At 44.0% G+C, this 18,168-nt stretch overlaps 1 protein-coding gene across 9 annotated transcripts in view; it reads left to right on the forward strand.

Moving 5' to 3' along the window:
• LOC142256902 (CMP-N-acetylneuraminate-beta-galactosamide-alpha-2,3-sialyltransferase 4-like) overlaps positions 1-18,168 on the forward strand; it is a 165,250-nt gene that overhangs the window by 97,020 nt on the left and 50,062 nt on the right. For 2 of the 9 annotated variants that reach the window (XM_075328886.1, XM_075328888.1), the window contains one exon: positions 4,984-5,060. The exons of the other annotated variants lie outside the window; for them this stretch is intronic. The gene's annotated coding sequence lies outside the window, so the exon portion shown is untranslated. The remainder of the gene's footprint in view (positions 1-4,983; positions 5,061-18,168) is intronic. 9 annotated transcript variants of the gene reach the window in all.

Here is an 18,168-nt window from a genome sequence, read left to right on the forward strand (position 1 = left end):
TGGGAAGAGCCGTGTACCCCAGCAGCACAGAGTATTTCAGGAGCGGAGTGCGCTGAGCTTGTGAGAGGACAGACTGAGCATTACATAGTGGGAAGAGCCGCGTACTCCAGCAGCACAGAGTATTTCAGGAGCGGAGTGCGCTGAGCTTGTGAGAGGACAGACTGAGCATTACATAGTGGGAAGAGCCGCGTACTCCAGCAGCACAGAGTATTTCAGGAGCGGAGTGCGCTGAGCTTGTGAGAGGACAGACTGAGCATTACATAGTGGGAAGAGCCGTGTACTCCAGCAGCACAGAGTATTTCAGGAGCGGAGTGCGCTGAGCTTGTGAGAGGACAGACTGAGCATTACACAGTGGGAAGAGCCGCGTACTCCAGCAGCACAGAGTATTTCAGGAGCGGAGTGCGCTGAGCTTGTGAGAGGACAGACTGAGCATTACACAGTGGGAAGAGCCGCGTACTCCAGCAGCACAGAGTATTTCAGGAGCGGAGTGCGCTGAGCTTCTGAGAGGACAGACTGAGCATTACACAGTGGGAAGAGCCGTGTACCCCAGCAGCACAGAGTATTTCAGGAGCGGAGTGCGCTGAGCTTGTGAGAGGACAGACTGAGCATTACACAGTGGGAAGAGCCGTGTACTCCAGCAGCACAGAGTATTTCAGGAGCGGAGTGCGCTGAGCTTGTGAGAGGACAGACTGAGCATTACACAGTGGGAAGAGCCGTGTACTCCAGCAGCACAGAGTATTTCAGGAGCGGAGTGCGCTGAGCTTGTGAGAGGACAGACTGAGCATTACACAGTGGGAAGAGCCGCATACTCCAGCAGCACAGAGTATTTCAGGAGCGGAGTGCGCTGAGCTTGTGAGAGGACAGACTGAGCATTACATAGTGGGAAGAGCCGCGTACTCCAGCAGCACAGAGTATTTCAGGAGCGGAGTGCGCTGAGCTTGTGAGAGGACAGACTGAGCATTACACAGTGGGAAGAGCCGCGTACTCCAGCAGCACAGAGTATTTCAGGAGCGGAGTGCGCTGAGCTTCTGAGAGGACAGACTGAGCATTACACAGTGGGAAGAGCCGTGTACCCCAGCAGCACAGAGTATTTCAGGAGCGGAGTGCGCTGAGCTTGTGAGAGGACAGACTGAGCATTACACAGTGGGAAGAGCCGTGTACTCCAGCAGCACAGAGTATTTCAGGAGCGGAGTGCGCTGAGCTTGTGAGAGGACAGACTGAGCATTACATAGTGGGAAGAGCCGCGTACTCCAGCAGCACAGAGTATTTCAGGAGCGGAGTGCGCTGAGCTTGTGAGAGGACAGACTGAGCATTACATAGTGGGAAGAGCCGCGTACTCCAGCAGCACAGAGTATTTCAGGAGCGGAGTGCGCTGAGCTTGTGAGAGGACAGACTGAGCATTACACAGTGGGAAGAGCCGCGTACTCCAGCAGCACAGAGTATTTCAGGAGCGGAGTGCGCTGAGCTTGTGAGAGGACAGACTGAGCATTACACAGTGGGAAGAGCCGCGTACTCCAGCAGCACAGAGTATTTCAGGAGCGGAGTGCGCTGAGCTTCTGAGAGGACAGACTGAGCATTACACAGTGGGAAGAGCCGTGTACCCCAGCAGCACAGAGTATTTCAGGAGCGGAGTGCGCTGAGCTTGTGAGAGGACAGACTGAGCATTACACAGTGGGAAGAGCCGTGTACTCCAGCAGCACAGAGTATTTCAGGAGCGGAGTGCGCTGAGCTTGTGAGAGGACAGACTGAGCATTACACAGTGGGAAGAGCCGTGTACTCCAGCAGCACAGAGTATTTCAGGAGCGGAGTGCGCTGAGCTTGTGAGAGGACAGACTGAGCATTACACAGTGGGAAGAGCCGCATACTCCAGCAGCACAGAGTATTTCAGGAGCGGAGTGCGCTGAGCTTGTGAGAGGACAGGCTGAGCATTACATAGTGGGAAGAGCCGCGTACTCCAGCAGCACAGAGTATTTCAGGAGCGGAGTGCGCTGAGCTTGTGAGAGGACAGACTGAGCATTACACAGTGGGAAGAGCCGCGTACTCCAGCAGCACAGAGTATTTCAGGAGCGGAGTGCGCTGAGCTTCTGAGAGGACAGACTGAGCATTACACAGTGGGAAGAGCCGTGTACCCCAGCAGCACAGAGTATTTCAGGAGCGGAGTGCGCTGAGCTTGTGAGAGGACAGACTGAGCATTACACAGTGGGAAGAGCCGTGTACTCCAGCAGCACAGAGTATTTCAGGAGCGGAGTGCGCTGAGCTTGTGAGAGGACAGACTGAGCATTACACAGTGGGAAGAGCCGCGTACTCCAAGCTAATCAGAAAAAAGACTGACTGGAACACCTATATGTGAGAATTAGCTTATGACATGACATGTATTTTTAAGCTAGCACCTAATTCACACATATAGGTATTCCAGTCAGTCTTTTTTCTGATTAGCTTGCAGTTTCTTCTGCCTGAGAAGCCCGCCCTATTAGGCTATGTGCGCACGCTGATGTTTTTGAACTTCTCAAAAATGCTGCGTTTTTTGCCGCAAAAAGCGCACAAAAATGCACCCGCAGCAAAAACGCAGCGGTAAAAACGCACCGTGCTTTACCGCGTTTTTGTTCACTGCGTTTTGCTGCGTTTTTCCAATGCATTGCATGGGTTGAAAAACACAGAAAAGAATTGACATGACCATTTTTTTTAGCTCAAAAACGCAGCCACACAAAACTGCACTGTACGGACAACAAAAATGAAATCTCATAGGCTTTGCTGAAGAAGCGAAGTGATGCAGTTTTGAGCCCAAAAACGCACCTGAAAAACGCAGTAAAAAATGCAGCGTGCGCACATAGCCTTACCAGACTCTATTCATGATCCTATATAGCAGGAGCCTGTCTGCCCACACTTGCAAATTTTTAACAGCACATAGAGAGGCATTAAGGTCAGGTTCCCGAAAAATTAGAGATTACCTTGTCGTTGGTTTCGGGCTCATTTGCATTGATCAATACATTTGCTAAATATCCCTATTACTTTCAAATATTCCCAGTTTTTGCAATACCATTTTTCATGTATTTCATTTTTTCCAGATAGCTAAATGTATTTTTCATTGTTCATAGTATCCCTATAGCAGTAATGCTTTACCATTTTTCATGTTTATATTTTTATAGTGGTTAGTGAGCCGTGTACCTCAGCAGCACAGAGTATTTCAGGAGTGGAGTGCGCTGGGCTTGTGAGAGGTCAGACTGAGCAGTACACATTGGAAAGAGCAATGTACCCCAGCAGCACAGAGTATTTCAGAAGTGTGGTGCGCTGGGCTTCTACCAGACCTCACTGAAGCCTCCCTGAAAGTCATTTTTCCTTTTGCAGTTTCTGAATGTGATACACTGTTTCTTGCATTTGTGACACTTTCACTTTAAATTTCATGATACGTCTGGGATCAGATCTCATATTTATTCCAAGCAGCAGATTACAACTCTGATCATAGGCAGACAACAACTCCCACTGGAGCCGTGCCCTTGGCGCTGGTGTTTGCAGATATTCACCTCCTCATTACTGTTTCCATTAGCGCAGAGACAGCGGTTAGGTAAGAGGGGGCAACACTGGGGGGCAAGATGAGGGCAAGACTGGGGGGCAAGACTAGGGGGCATGATGAGGGCAAGACTGGGGGCAAGATGAGGACAAGACTGGGGGCAAGATGAGGACAAGACTGGGGGCAAAATGAGGGCAACACTGGGGGGCAAGATGAGGGCAACACTGGGGGGCAAGATGAGGGCAACACTGGGGGGCATGATGAGGGCAGGACTGGGGGGGCAACATCAGGGCACACTGGAGAGCATGATGAGGGCAACACTGGGGGGCAACATCAGGGCACACTGGGGGGCAAGATGAGGGCAGGACTAGGGGGCAAGATGAGGGCAGGACTGGGGGGCAAGATGAGGGCAGGACTAGGGGGCAAGATGAGGGCAGGACTGGGGGGCAAGATGAGGGCAGGACTAGGGGGCAAGATGAGGGCAGGACTGGGGGCAAGATGAGGGCAGGACTGGGGGGCAAGATGAGGGCAGGACTGGGGGGCACCACTGATTCACTGCTGAATAAAGGAGCTATATGATACACTCCTGGTATACAGGACAAGCAGGTGTATATATGAGGTGGGGGCAGAGGCAGCAGTTACCCCCGGGCCCCGATGATTGAGGGGTCACATACAGATAACACCATTATATGTTCTATACGTGATTGTGCTATATGGGGATTGTTCTGTCGACTATTCTTCTAATTCAGTCACTGTTGCATAGAAATGGCTCGATGTGTGGAGTTGGATGTCCCCTTATCATGTGGGGTCAGTTTTAGGGTGAGGGGCGCCCCATGATAAAAATACAAGCGTGCACTGCCAGACATGCGCCTGACACTGCCCAATTATTTAATATCTACCTATTTTGCAGTTTTGTCACCAGTTGGATGGGGAGTGCAGCCTCCACCCCATTATATTGGAGTCCTGATGTAGCAGAGCTGGCTGCGTTCTATGACTAAGCGAGGTCTCTGGGTTTATATATTAACAGCCCCATTAATACATCAGACCGGGGGCCAGCCCAAAATAATTAGGATTACTCATTACCGGCCCTGTTTATTGGAGTCTGACCTTGGTTGATTTTATAATAAGGAAAGAATGGGGAACGTCTGCGACCGAGCAGCGGGGACCAAAATCCCGAGTGTGTGATGTGAGGTCCGAGCTGACAGAGATTCTGCGTCCTCTCCCCTAAAGGGTTAACGCAGAAATTCTGACACATTCACACCATCGCTCTTACATCATGTAATATAATAAGCGCCTGGGACGGAGGGCGACGGATCCCCTCGAGGACGGGTGATGTTGCCACGTAACTGATGTGATGTGAGGACGGCTCCAGACGGCGACATTCTCCTATTTGTGTTTCTAATCTTATTAGTCAAAGTGAAAAAACTGCAGAAATCCCTCTACATAATCTGTTATCAACTTTTCTGTTTTTCCAGAAGAAAAAACCCTCTTTTCATGAAAGTTCATCAGTTTTCTCAGCGCAGCCGTATTCATCAGATCATTCCTTACACTGGTAAGACGACGCCCGCTATAAAATGCCAAATATAACCATGAAATAATAATTACTACTTACATATATAGCACATCATTAACTGGAATAATACTGCCCCTATGTACCAGAATATAACTACTATACTACTGCCCCCTATATACAAGAATATAACTACTATAATACTGCCCCCTATGTACAAGAATATAACTACTATAATACTGCCCCCTATGTACAAGACTATAACTACTATAATACTGCCCCCTATGTACAAGACTATAACTACTATAATACTGCCCCTATGTACAAGAATATAACTACTATAATACTGCCCCCATGTACAAGAATATAACTACTATAATACTGCCCCTATGTACAAGAATATAACTACTATAATACTGCCCCCTATGTACAAGACTATAACTACTATAATACTGCCCCTATGTACAAGAATATAACTACTATAATACTGCCCCCTATGTACAAGAATATAACTACTATAATACTGCTCCTATGTACAAGAATATAACTACTATAATACTGCCCCCTATATACAAGAATATAACTACTATAATACTGCCCCCTATATACAAGAATATAACTACTATAATACTGCCCCCTATGTACAAGAATATAACTACTATAATACTGCCCCCTATGTACAAGACTATAACTACTATAATACTGCCCCTATGTACAAGAATATAACTACTATAATACTGCCCCCTATGTACAAGAATATAACTACTATAATACTGCCCCTATGTACCAGAATATAACTACTATACTACTGCCCCCTATATACAAGAATATAACTACTATAATACTGCCCCCTATGTACAAGAATATAACTACTATAATACTGCTCCTATGTACAAGAATATAACTACTATAATACTGCCCCCTATATACAAGAATATAACTACTATAATACTGCCCCCTATATACAAGAATATAACTACTATAATACTGCCCCCTATGTACAAGAATATAACTACTATAATACTGCCCCCTATGTACAAGACTATAACTACTATAATACTGCCCCTATGTACAAGAATATAACTACTATAATACTGCCCCCTATGTACAAGAATATAACTACTATAATACTGCCCCTATGTACCAGAATATAACTACTATACTACTGCCCCCTATATACAAGAATATAACTACTATAATACTGCCCCCTATGTACAAGAATATAACTACTATAATACTGCCCCCTATGTACAAGACTATAACTACTATAATACTGCCCCTATGTACAAGAATATAACTACTATAATACTGCCCCCTATGTACAAGAATATAACTACTATAATACTGCCCCTATGTACAAGAATATAACTACTATAATACTGCCCCTATATACAAGAATATATCTACTATAATACTACCCCCTATGCACAAGAATATAACTACTATAATACTGCTCCTATGTACAAGAATATAACTACTATAATACTGCTCCCTATGTACAAGAATATAACTACTATAATACTGCCCCCTATGTACAAGAATATAACTACTATAATACTGCTCCTATGTACAAGAATATAACTACTATAATACTGCTCCCTATGTACAAGAATATAACTACTATAATACTGCCCCATGTACAAGAATATAACTACTATAATACTGCTCCTATGTACAAGAATATAACTACTATAATACTGCCCCTATGTACAAGAATATAACTGCTATAATACTGCCCCTATATACAAGAATATAACTACTATAATACTGCCCCTATGTACAAGAATATAACTAGTATAATATTGCCCCCTATGTACAAGAATATAACTACTATAATACTGCCCCTATGTAAAAGAATATAACTACTATAATACTGCTCCTATGTACCAGAATATAACTACTATATTACTGCCCCCTATATACAAGAATATAACTACTATAATACTGCCCCCTATGTACAAGAATATAACTACTATAATACTGCTCCCTATGTACAAAAATATAACTACTATAATACTGCCCCTATGTACAAGAATATAACTACTATAATACTGCCCCTATGTACAAGAATATAACTACTATAATACTGCCCCCTATGTACAAGAATATCTGCTGTAATACTGCCCCTATGTACAAGAATATCTGCTGTAATACTGCCCCTATGTACAAGAATATCTGCTGTAATACTGCCCCTATGGACCAGGCTAGAACTACCGTGTTTCCCTGAAAATAAGACAGGGTTTTATATTATTTTTGGTTCCAAAAGATGGGCTATGGTTTATATTCAGAAGACGTCTTATATTGTTGTTGGCATCAGTGATTGGAATGTGTGTTGATGGAATGAATATTCCTCTTCTCCCGCTCACCCCTTTGTGCCAGCGCTACTCAGACTGCTGTATTACTGCCTGAGGATCACAGCACAATATTGGGACAGGCCGGCGGCTTCTGACCGGAGTGTAAGAGCCACATAGCTGCACTCGGCTCATTAGGTGGAGGTGACTGAGCGTGTGTGTCCTCCAGCACTCGGCTCATTAAGTGGAGGTGACTGAGCGTGTGTGTCCTCCAGCACTCGGCTCATTAAGTGGAGGTGACTGAGCGTGTGTGTCCTCCAGCACACGGGTCATTAGGTGGTGGGGACTGAGCGTGTGTGTCCTCCAGCACACGGGTCATTAGGTGGAGGTGACTGAGCGTGTGTCTTCCAGCACTCGGCTCATTAGGTGGAGGTGACTGAGCGTGTGTGTCCTCCAGCACTCGGCTCATTAGGTGGAGGGGACTGAGCATGTGTGTCCTCCAGTATTCAGCTCATTAAGTGGAGGTGACTGAGCATGTGTGTCCTCCAGCACTCGGCTCATTAGGTGGAGGTGACAATGTGCACATTGGGTGTAGCGCCCCCTGGTGTTCAATGTATATCAATCTGTAAGTTAATACAAACAGATATGCTATAAGAATCTGCAAAAATTGAATACATTATTATTAGTATTACACAAATCCTCACTAATGTTGAGTGAGCGTGCTCGGCATTGCTCGTTACCTGATGAAGCTCCAGGATGCTCAGGTACTCGCGGTGCTCAGCTCTGCTTATTACTCAATCGAGCTTTGGGGTGCTCGGCAGTGCTCGTTACTTGGGGGCTTCTGTACTAGGCCGAGTATTTCGGGTGCTCAGATGGGTCATCTGTGAAACAACGACAACGCTCAGACTCGCTTCAGTGAATGATGGGAGCCGGCACTCCGGGGAGAGAGCTTTGCATTGTCTGAGCGGCTCTCACTGGGGTTAAAACAACATTTACAGATGTAATGTATCAACAGAAAATAAATAAATAAATGAACCTCATCCTCGTGCTCTGGAAATGCTCTGTGTATAGTGGGCTGTATGTGGGCGGAGGCGCGGACAATCAGTGACTTCCATTATTCTCATTACTCGCATCCAGCACTTTCAGTGCATCTCACCTGCTTAGCTGGAGGACCGAGCACCCGCACATTTCACTGCTCGCCCAGAGGACCGAGCACCCGCACATTTCACTGCTCGCCCAGAGGACCAAGCACCCGCACACTTCACTGCTCGCCTCGGAGGACCGAGCACCCGCACATTTCACTGCTCGCCCAGAGGACCGAGCACCCGCACACTTCACTGCTCGCCCAGAGTACCGAGCACCCGCACACTTCACTGCTCGCCCGGAGTACCGAGCACTCGCACATTTCACTGCTCGCCCAGAGGACCGAGCACCCGCACACTTCACTGCTCGCCCACAGTACCGAGCACCCGCACATTTCACTGCTTGCCCGGAGGACCAAGCACCCGCACACTTCACTGCTCGCCCGGAGGACCAAGCACCCGCACACTTCACTGCTCGCCCGGAGGACCAAGCACCCGCACACTTCACTGCTCGCCCAGAGGACCGAGCACCCGCACACTTCACTGCTCGCCCAGAGTACCGAGCACCCGCACATTTCACTGCTCGCCCGGAGGACCAAGCACCCGCACACTTCACTGCTCGCCCAGAGTACCGAGCACCCGCGCATTTCACTGCTCGCCCGGAGGACCAAGCACCCGCACACTTCACTGCTCGCCCAGAGTACTGAGCACCCGCACACTTCACTGCTCGCCCAGAGTACGGAGCACCCGCACACTTCACTGCTCGCCCAGAGTACCGAGCACCCGCACACTTCACTGCTCGCCCAGAGTACGGAGCACCCGCACACTTCACTGCTCGCGCAGAGTACCGAGCACCCGCACACTTCACTGCTCGCCCGGAGGACCGAGCACCCGCACACTTCACTGCTCGCCCGGAGGACCGAGCACCCGCACACTTCACTGCTCGCCCGGAGGACCGAGCACCCGCACATTTCACTGCTCGCCCAGAGTACCGAGCACCCGCACATTTCACTGCTCGCCCAGAGGACCGAGCACCCGCACACTTCACTGCTCGCCCAGAGTACCGAGCACCCGCACACTTCACTGCTCGCCCAGAGTACCGAGCACCCGCACATTTCACTGCTCGCCCAGAGTACAGAGCACCTGCACATTTCACTGCTCGCCCGGAGGACCGAGCACTCGCACATTTCACTGCTCGCCCAGAGTACAGAGCACCTGCACATTTCACTGCTCGCCCGGAGGACCGAGCACTCGCACACTTCACTGCTCGCCCAGAGTACAGAGCACCTGCACATTTCACTGCTCGCCCGGAGGACCGAGCACCCGCACACTTCACTGCTCGCCCGGAGGACCGAGCACCCGCACACTTCACTGCTCGCCCGGAGGACCGAGCACCCGCACACTTCACTGCTCGCCCGGAGGACCGAGCACCCGCACACTTCACTGCTCGCCCATTTCTAATCCTCACACGTGGGATTTCGGGGGGCACATTCTGATCCGTGTGTGCGCCCATCTGCCAATGATAAGGAGACCTCCCTTACATGGGACCCCACAATAAACAGACCCTTGATTTGCACCAAAATCTTTCCTAAATGATACAAAATGTGTTGCTTCGCCCCTCTAATAAACTCTCGGCTCATAAAGAAAATGGTGGAAATCATGAAAAGGACACAAATTAATGCACAAATGTGACGTTCATCATAATTTGCAACTTTCTTTGCTAGAATGCTAGCGTTCGGCCATTATTACATTTCCGCTTTCATGAAGACCTTGCAGAGTGACCGGCTTTCCTGAATGTCCGGCTTTCATGGACCACACATACATCGCTCCCGCTGTCGGGGGCTCGCAGTATTTACACCACTGCTACCTAATATTCTGGGGGGTTTCACAACTGATTTTAAAGTTTTATTTACAAAATCCTCAGACTGTGTTATCAGGGTCAGAATTTCCATGTGGAGAGATTCCTCGTCTTCACTGTCCGGGAAGATCTCATAATGGATCTAATCTGGACTCACAGATTTGTGTCAAGACAAGAAAATCTGCAAATTTATGTTGAGATTTTTTTTTTGCTTTAAAATCAGTTTTATTCCCCTGAATTTTACAATCATCATTGACGTAAAGCGGAAATGCCCTAAATTTACAAGAGAAAACAATTTCACAACGACAGAAGCCGAGAAGATGTCATCACAGCGGCAGCAGGAAGCATCCGCATCTGTTCATTGTTCCCAGAGACCGGAAAAATCCACAAAGATTATCTGGATGTGCGATGTATCCAGAGCGATGCGTGTAATGCCGCGACTACGAGGAGCGCTCACCTGTGACCGGAGAATATTCTACTACTATAGAGGCGTCACACAAATGGATATGCCATTTCTCCTATAAGCAAGCAACTCACCGCGTATTATCAGTTTTAGGTGTCCTGGAGATCTTCTCACTTTTATTGGTACCTTGTTCCCTTAGAACCTGACAACACTGTACAGAGCAGAGCGTGCAGCGCTCACAAGCTCTTGTCTACTGAACGTGCAGCGCTCACAAGCTCTTGTCTACTGAACGTGCAGCGCTCACAATCTCTCATCTATTGAAAGTGCAGCACTCACAAGCTCTCGTCTATTGAATGTGCAGCGCTCACAAGCTCTTGTCTATTGAACATGGAGCACTCACAAGCTCTCATCTATTGAAAGTGCAGCACTCACAAGCTCTCGTCTATTGAATGTGCAGCGCTCACAAGCTCTTGTCTATTGAACATGCAGCACTCACAATCTCTCATCTATTGAAAATGCAGCACTCACAAGCTCTCGTCTATTGAATGTGCAGCGCTCACAAGCTCTTGTCTATTCAACATGCAGCCCTCACAAGCTCTCATCTATTGAAAGTGTAGCACTCACAAGCTCTCGTCTATTGAACGTGCAGCGCTCACAAGCTCTCATCTATTGAAAGTGCAGCGCTCAAGCTCTCGTCTACTGAACGTGCAGCGCTCACAAGCTCTTGTATACTGAACGTGCAGCGCTCACAAGCTCTCATCTATTGAACGTGCAGCGCTCACAAGCTCTCATCTATTAAGCATGCAAGCACTTATTTAAAGATGAAGAACACAGGAGCAGGGGCTGCCTCCCAATCACACAACACCAACAGTGGTCAGTCTCCCTGGAAAAAGCTGTAAACAAGAGAACAGTATTAATATGTCAAAAAAGGCTGAAAATGGCAACTCATTAATATCCAACAGTATACAGTTAGGTCCAGAAATATTTGGACAGTGACACAAGTTTTGTTATTTTAGCTGTTTACAAAAACATGTTCAGAAATACAATTCTATATATAATATGGGCTGAAAGTGCACACTCCCAGCTGCAATATGAGAGTTTTCACATCCAAATCGGAGAAAGGGTTTAGGAATCATAGCTCTGTAATGCATAGCTTCCTCTTTTTCAAGGGACCAAAAGTAATTGGACAAGGGACTCTAAGGGCTGCAATTAACTCTGAAGGCGTCTCCCTCGTTAACCTGTAATCAATGAAGTAGTTAAAAGGTCTGGGGTTGATTACAGGTGTGTGGTTTTGCATTTGGAAGCTGTTGCTGTGACCAGACAACATGCGGTCTAAGGAACTCTCAATTGAGGTGAAGCAGAACATCCTGAGGCTGAAAAAAAAAGAAAAAAATCCATCAGAGAGATAGCAGACATGCTTGGAGTAGCAAAATCAACAGTCGAGTACATTCTGAGAAAAAAGGAATTGACTGGTGAGCTTGGGAACTCAAAAAGGCCTGGGCGTCCACGGATGACAACAGCGGTGGATGATCGCCGCATACTTTCTTTGGTGAAGAAGAACCCGTTCACAACATCAACTGAAGTCCAGAACACTCTCAGTGAAGTAGGTGTATCTGTCTCTAAGTCACCAGTAAAGAGAAGACTCCATGAAAGTAAATACAAAGGGTTCACATCTAGATGCAAACCATTCATCAATTCCAAAAATAGACAGGCCAGAGTTACATTTGCTGAAAAACACCTCATGGAGCCAGCTCAGTTCTGGAAAAGTATTCTATGGACAGATGAGACAAAGATCAACCTGTACCAGAATGATGGGAAGAAAAAAGACTGGAGAAGAAAGGGAACGGCACATGATCCAAGGCACACCACATCCTCTGTAAAACATGGTGGAGGCAACGTGATGGCATGGGCATGCATGGCTTTCAATGGCACTGGGTCACTTGTGTTTATTGATGACATAACAGCAGACAAGAGTAGCCGGATGAATTCTGAAGTGTACCGGGATATACTTTCAGCCCAGATTCAGCCAAATGCCGCAAAGTTGATCGGACGGCGCTTCATAGTACAGATGGACAATGACCCCAAGCATACAGCCAAAGCTACCCAGGAGTTCATGAGTGCAAAAAAGTGGAACATTCTGCAATGGCCAAGTCAATCACCAGATCTTAACCCAATTGAGCATACATTTCACTTGCTCAAATCCAGACTTAAGACGGAAAGACCCACAAACAAGCAAGACCTGAAGGCTGCGGCTGTAAAGACCTGGCAAAGCATTAAGAAGGAGGAAACCCAGCGTTTGGTGATGTCCATGGGTTCCAGACTTAAGGCAGTGATTGCCTCCAAAGGATTCGCAACAAAATATTGAAAATAAAAATATTTTGTTTGGGTTTGGTTTATTTGTCCAATTACTTTTGACCTCCTAAAATGTGGAGTGTTTGTAAAGAAATGTGACAATTCCTACAATTTCTATCAGATATTTTTGTTCAAACCTTCAAATTAAACGTTACAATCTGCACTTGAATTCTGTTGTAGAGGTTTCATTTCAAATCCAATGTGGTGGCATGCAGAGCCCAACTCGCCAAAATTGTGTCACTGGCCAAAGATTTCTGGACCTAACTGTATATATATCATATTATAGTAATTATTCCTGTACATAGGGGCAGTATTATAGTAGTTATATTCTTGTACATAGGGGCAGTATTATAGTAGTTATATTCTTGTACATAGGGGCAGTATTATAGTAGTTATATTCTTGTACATAGAGGACAGTATTATAGTAGTTATATTCTTGTACATAGGGGCAGTATTATAGTAGTTATATTCTTGTACATAGGGGCAGTATTATAGTAGTTATATTCTTGTACATAGGGGCAGTATTATAGTAGTTATATTCTTGTACATAGAGGACAGTATTATAGTAGTTATATTCTTGTACATAGAGGACAGTATTATAGTAGTTATATTCTTGTACATAGGGGCAGTATTATAGTAGTTATATTCTTGTACATAGAGGACAGTATTATAGTAGTTATATTCTTGTACATAGGGGCAGTATTATAGTAGTTATATTCTTGTACATAGGGGCAGTATTATAGTAGTTATATTCTTGTACATAGAGGACAGTATTATAGTAGTTATATTCTTGTACATAGAGGACAGTATTATAGTAGTTATATTCTTGTACATAGGGGTGGTATTATAGTAGTTATATTCTTGTACATAGAGAACAGTATTATAGTAGTTATATTCTTGTACATAGGGGCAGTATTATAGTAGTTATATTCTTGTACATAGGGGCAGTATTATAGTAGTTATATTCTTGTACATAGGAGCAGTGTTATAATAGTTATAATCTTGTACATAGGGGCAGTATTATAGTAGTTATATTCCTGTACATAGGGGCAGTATTATAGTAGTTATATTCTTGTATATAGGGGGCAGTATTATAGTAGTTATATTCTTGTACATAGTGGCAGTATTATAGTAGTTATATTCTTGTATATAGGAGCAGTGTTATAATAGTTATATTCTTGTATATAGGGGCAGTATTATAGTAGTTATATTCTTGTACATAGGGGGCAGTATTATAGTAGTTATATTCTTGTACATAGGGGGCAGCATTATAGTAGTTATATTCTTGTACATAGGGGCAGTATAATAGTAGTTATATTCTTGTACATAGGAGCAGTATTATAGTAGTTATATTCTTGTATATAGGGGGCAGTATTATAGTAGTTATATTCTTGTACATAGTGGCAGTATTATAGTAGTTATATTCTTGTATATAGGAGCAGTGTTATAATAGTTATATTCTTGTATATAGGGGCAGTATTATAGTAGTTATATTCTTGTACATAGGGGGCAGTATTATAGTAGTTATATTCTTGTATATAGGAGGCAGTATTATAGTAGTTATATTCTTGTATATAGGGGCAGTATTATAGTAGTTATATTCTTGTATATAGGAGGCAGTATTATAGTAGTTATATTCTTGTATATAGGAGGCAGTATTATAGTAGTTATATTCTTGTATATAGTGGCAGTATTATAGTAGTTATATTCTTGTACATAGGGGGCAGTATTATAGTAGTTATATTCTTGTATATAGGGGCAGTATTATAGCAGTTATATTCTTGTACATAGGGGGCAGTATTATAGCAGTTATATTCTTGTACATAGGGGCAGTATTATAATAGTTCTATTCTTGTACATAGGGGCAGTATTATAGTAGTTATATTCTTGTACATGGGGGGCAGTATTATAGTAGTTATATTCTTGTACATAGGGGGCAGTATTATAGTAGTTATATTCTTGTACATAGGGGCAGTATTATAGTAGTTATGTTCTTGTCCATGGGGGGCAGTATTATAGTAGTTATACTCTTGTACATAGGGGCAGTATTTAGTCATATTCTTGTATAACGGAGCACTAGTCAGCTTTGTGTTGTTGGTCTGTGTAGATGAATTGTCCAGTGATCAGTTGACGGACGTGTCCCTTGTAATGAGGTGAGATGTGACTGTTCTTCAGGATCTTGGCGGTTAATCCTCCACTCCCAGAATACAAACACTGATGACATGTTGCCGGTTGCACTTTGTTGCGCTCTTGCTTCTCAGTGTTGAGTCCGCGTTGTTGGACGATTTCCCTTTCTGCCCTTGAACTTTATAAGACACTTTATGTTGTCATCAGAGCGATGACTTATAATTTAAGCCGGTCATGACTTATGTAAATAAAGATGAATTAGTTTCAGGAGTTTTGCAACTTTCTGTTGCATTTTGTTCCAGTTACTCACCTTTTTTAAGACCAGCTTCCTATTCCAGAACAGGGACATTTTTTAGACTCGTAGTCAGAGCAGAGGATTTGTTACAGTGTATTCACCCTTGACTTTCTATTGAAACCAAGCACCTCAGCAGCATACAACCCTCCTGCCCTGGATCTGCACTGATTCACTGTAACGGAACTTGCCACAGATTCTCTATATTGGGTCACAAAATGTCCCACGTGTGTTGCGCTGTGGATTATAGGTCACTCCTGAGCCATTTACCTGCAGAATTGTTCTAACATTTAATGTTACTAATTTGTGTAAAATGTGTCAAAATAAGTCCCATCCTTAACATTGATGAGGAGCCATAGAGCGCACACATCGCTGGGGCTTTTATCCAGAACGTCGCTCACGTCTCATGGATGTTCCTATAATTTTATTACATATTTATATTACGCTTCTGTCTACACCTGCGGGTATTTGTGTCGTATCCCCGGAAAGATCTGGATGTTTGTTTTGTTTGCGGTTTGCCTGCTCAGACTTGTGCTGCCTGCTGCTGCCTCCCTCTGTGCTGCTGTGAGCGCTTCACTTCTCTCTCTTCATCGCACGTCGCCCCAAGGCCGGTAAATCAACTGCTGAGAACAAAATATGCATCATACATGCACAATATATGCAACCGCCACACTGCTCCATCACTGGACAAGGGCACCTGTCAGGAGCCGGGGAAAGCTGGGTGACAACAGCCCTTGTGAGATCTCCAGTGCTGGTCAGGTTGTCAGTTCACACATCCGTTCCCAGGTAGAATAGTGGATGGAGAAGGGGGGGGGGTCTATATTAGAGCAAAATACGACAAATACACAGAGGGAATTCAAAGGGACTGGGGCAAATACTCTGCCTGATAAGGAGGGTGCAGCTGTGCCTCCTCGGCAAGTGTTTGCCCATTGTATGGTGTGTTTCTTCTGTGTATTATTTGGCCATTGTATGGTGTGTTTCTTCTGTGTATTATTTGGCCATTGTATGGTGTGTTTCTTCTGTGCATTATTTGGCCATTGTATGGTATGTTTCTTCTGTGTATTATTTGGCCATTGTATGGTGTGTTTCTTCTGTGTATTATTTAGCCATTGTATGGTGTGTTTCTTTTTCTGCATTATTTGGCCATTGTATAGTGTGTTTCTGTTTGTGCATAATTTGGCCATTGTATGGTGTGTTTCTTTTTCTGCATTATTTGGCCATTGTATGGTGTGTTTCTTTTTGTGCATTATTTGGCCATTGTATGGTGTGTTTCTTTTTGTGCATTATTTGGCCATTGTATGGTGTGTTTCTTTTTCTGCATTATTTGGCCATTGTATGGTGTGTTTCTTTTTGTGCATTATTTGGCCATTGTATGGTGTGTTTCTTTTTGTGCATTATTTAGCCATTGTATGGTGTGTTTCTGTTTGTGCATTATTTGGCCATTGTATAGTGTGTTTCTTTTTCTGCATTATTTGGCCATTGTATAGTGTGTTTCTTTTTCTGCATTATTTGGCCATTGTATAGTGTGTTTCTTTTTGTGCATTATTTGGCCATTGTATAGTGTGTTTCTTTTTCTGCATTATTTGGCCATTGTATAGTGTGTTTCTTTTTGTGCATTATTTGGCCATTGTATAGTATGTTTCTTTTTCTGCATTATTTGGCCATTGTATAGTGTGTTTCTTTTTGTGCATTATTTGGCCATTGTATAGTGTGTTTCTTTTTCTGCATTATTTGGCCATTGTATGGTGTGTTTCTGTTTGTGCATTATTTGGCCATTGTATAGTGTGTTTCTTTTTCTGCATTATTTGGCCATTGTATAGTGTGTTTCTTTTTCTGCATTATTTGGCCATTGTATAGTGTGTTTCTTTTTGTGCATTATTTGGCCATTGTATAGTGTGTTTCTTTTTGTGCATTATTTGGCCATTGTATAGTGTGTTTCTTTTTCTGCATTATTTGGCCATTGTATAGTGTGTTTCTTTTTGTGCATTATTTGGCCATTGTATAGTATGTTTCTTTTTCTGCATTATTTGGCCATTGTATAGTGTGTTTCTTTTTGTGCATTATTTGGCCATTGTATGGTGTGTTTCTTTTTGTGCATTATTTGGCCATTGTATAGTGTGTTTCTTTTTGTGCATTATTTGGCCATTGTATGGTGTTTCTTTTTGTGCATTATTTGGCCATTGTATAGTGTGTTTCTTTTTGTGCATTATTTGGCCATTGTATGGTGTGTTTCTTTTTGTGCATTATTTGGCCATTGTATGGTGTGTTTCTTTTTGTGCATTATTTGGCCATTGTATGGTGTGTTTCTTTTTGTGCATTATTTGGCCATTGTATGGTGTGTTTCTTTTTCTGCATTATTTGGCCATTGTATAGTGTGTTTCTTTTTGTGCATTATTTGGCCATTGTATAGTGTGTTTCTTTTTCTGCATTATTTGGCCATTGTATGGTGTGTTTCTGTTTGTGCATTATTTGGCCATTGTATAGTGTGTTTCTTTTTCTGCATTATTTGGCCATTGTATAGTGTGTTTCTTTTTGTGCATTATTTGGCCATTGTATAGTGTGTTTCTTTTTGTGCATTATTTGGCCATTGTATAGTGTGTTTCTTTTTGTGCATTATTTGGCCATTGTATAGTATGTTTCTTTTTCTGCATTATTTGGCCATTGTATAGTGTGTTTCTTTTTGTGCATTATTTGGCCATTGTATGGTGTGTTTCTTTTTGTGCATTATTTGGCCATTGTATAGTG

This window comes from Anomaloglossus baeobatrachus, chromosome 11 (genome assembly GCF_048569485.1).
Source record: "Anomaloglossus baeobatrachus isolate aAnoBae1 chromosome 11, aAnoBae1.hap1, whole genome shotgun sequence".
Taxonomy (NCBI): domain Eukaryota; kingdom Metazoa; phylum Chordata; class Amphibia; order Anura; family Aromobatidae; genus Anomaloglossus; species Anomaloglossus baeobatrachus.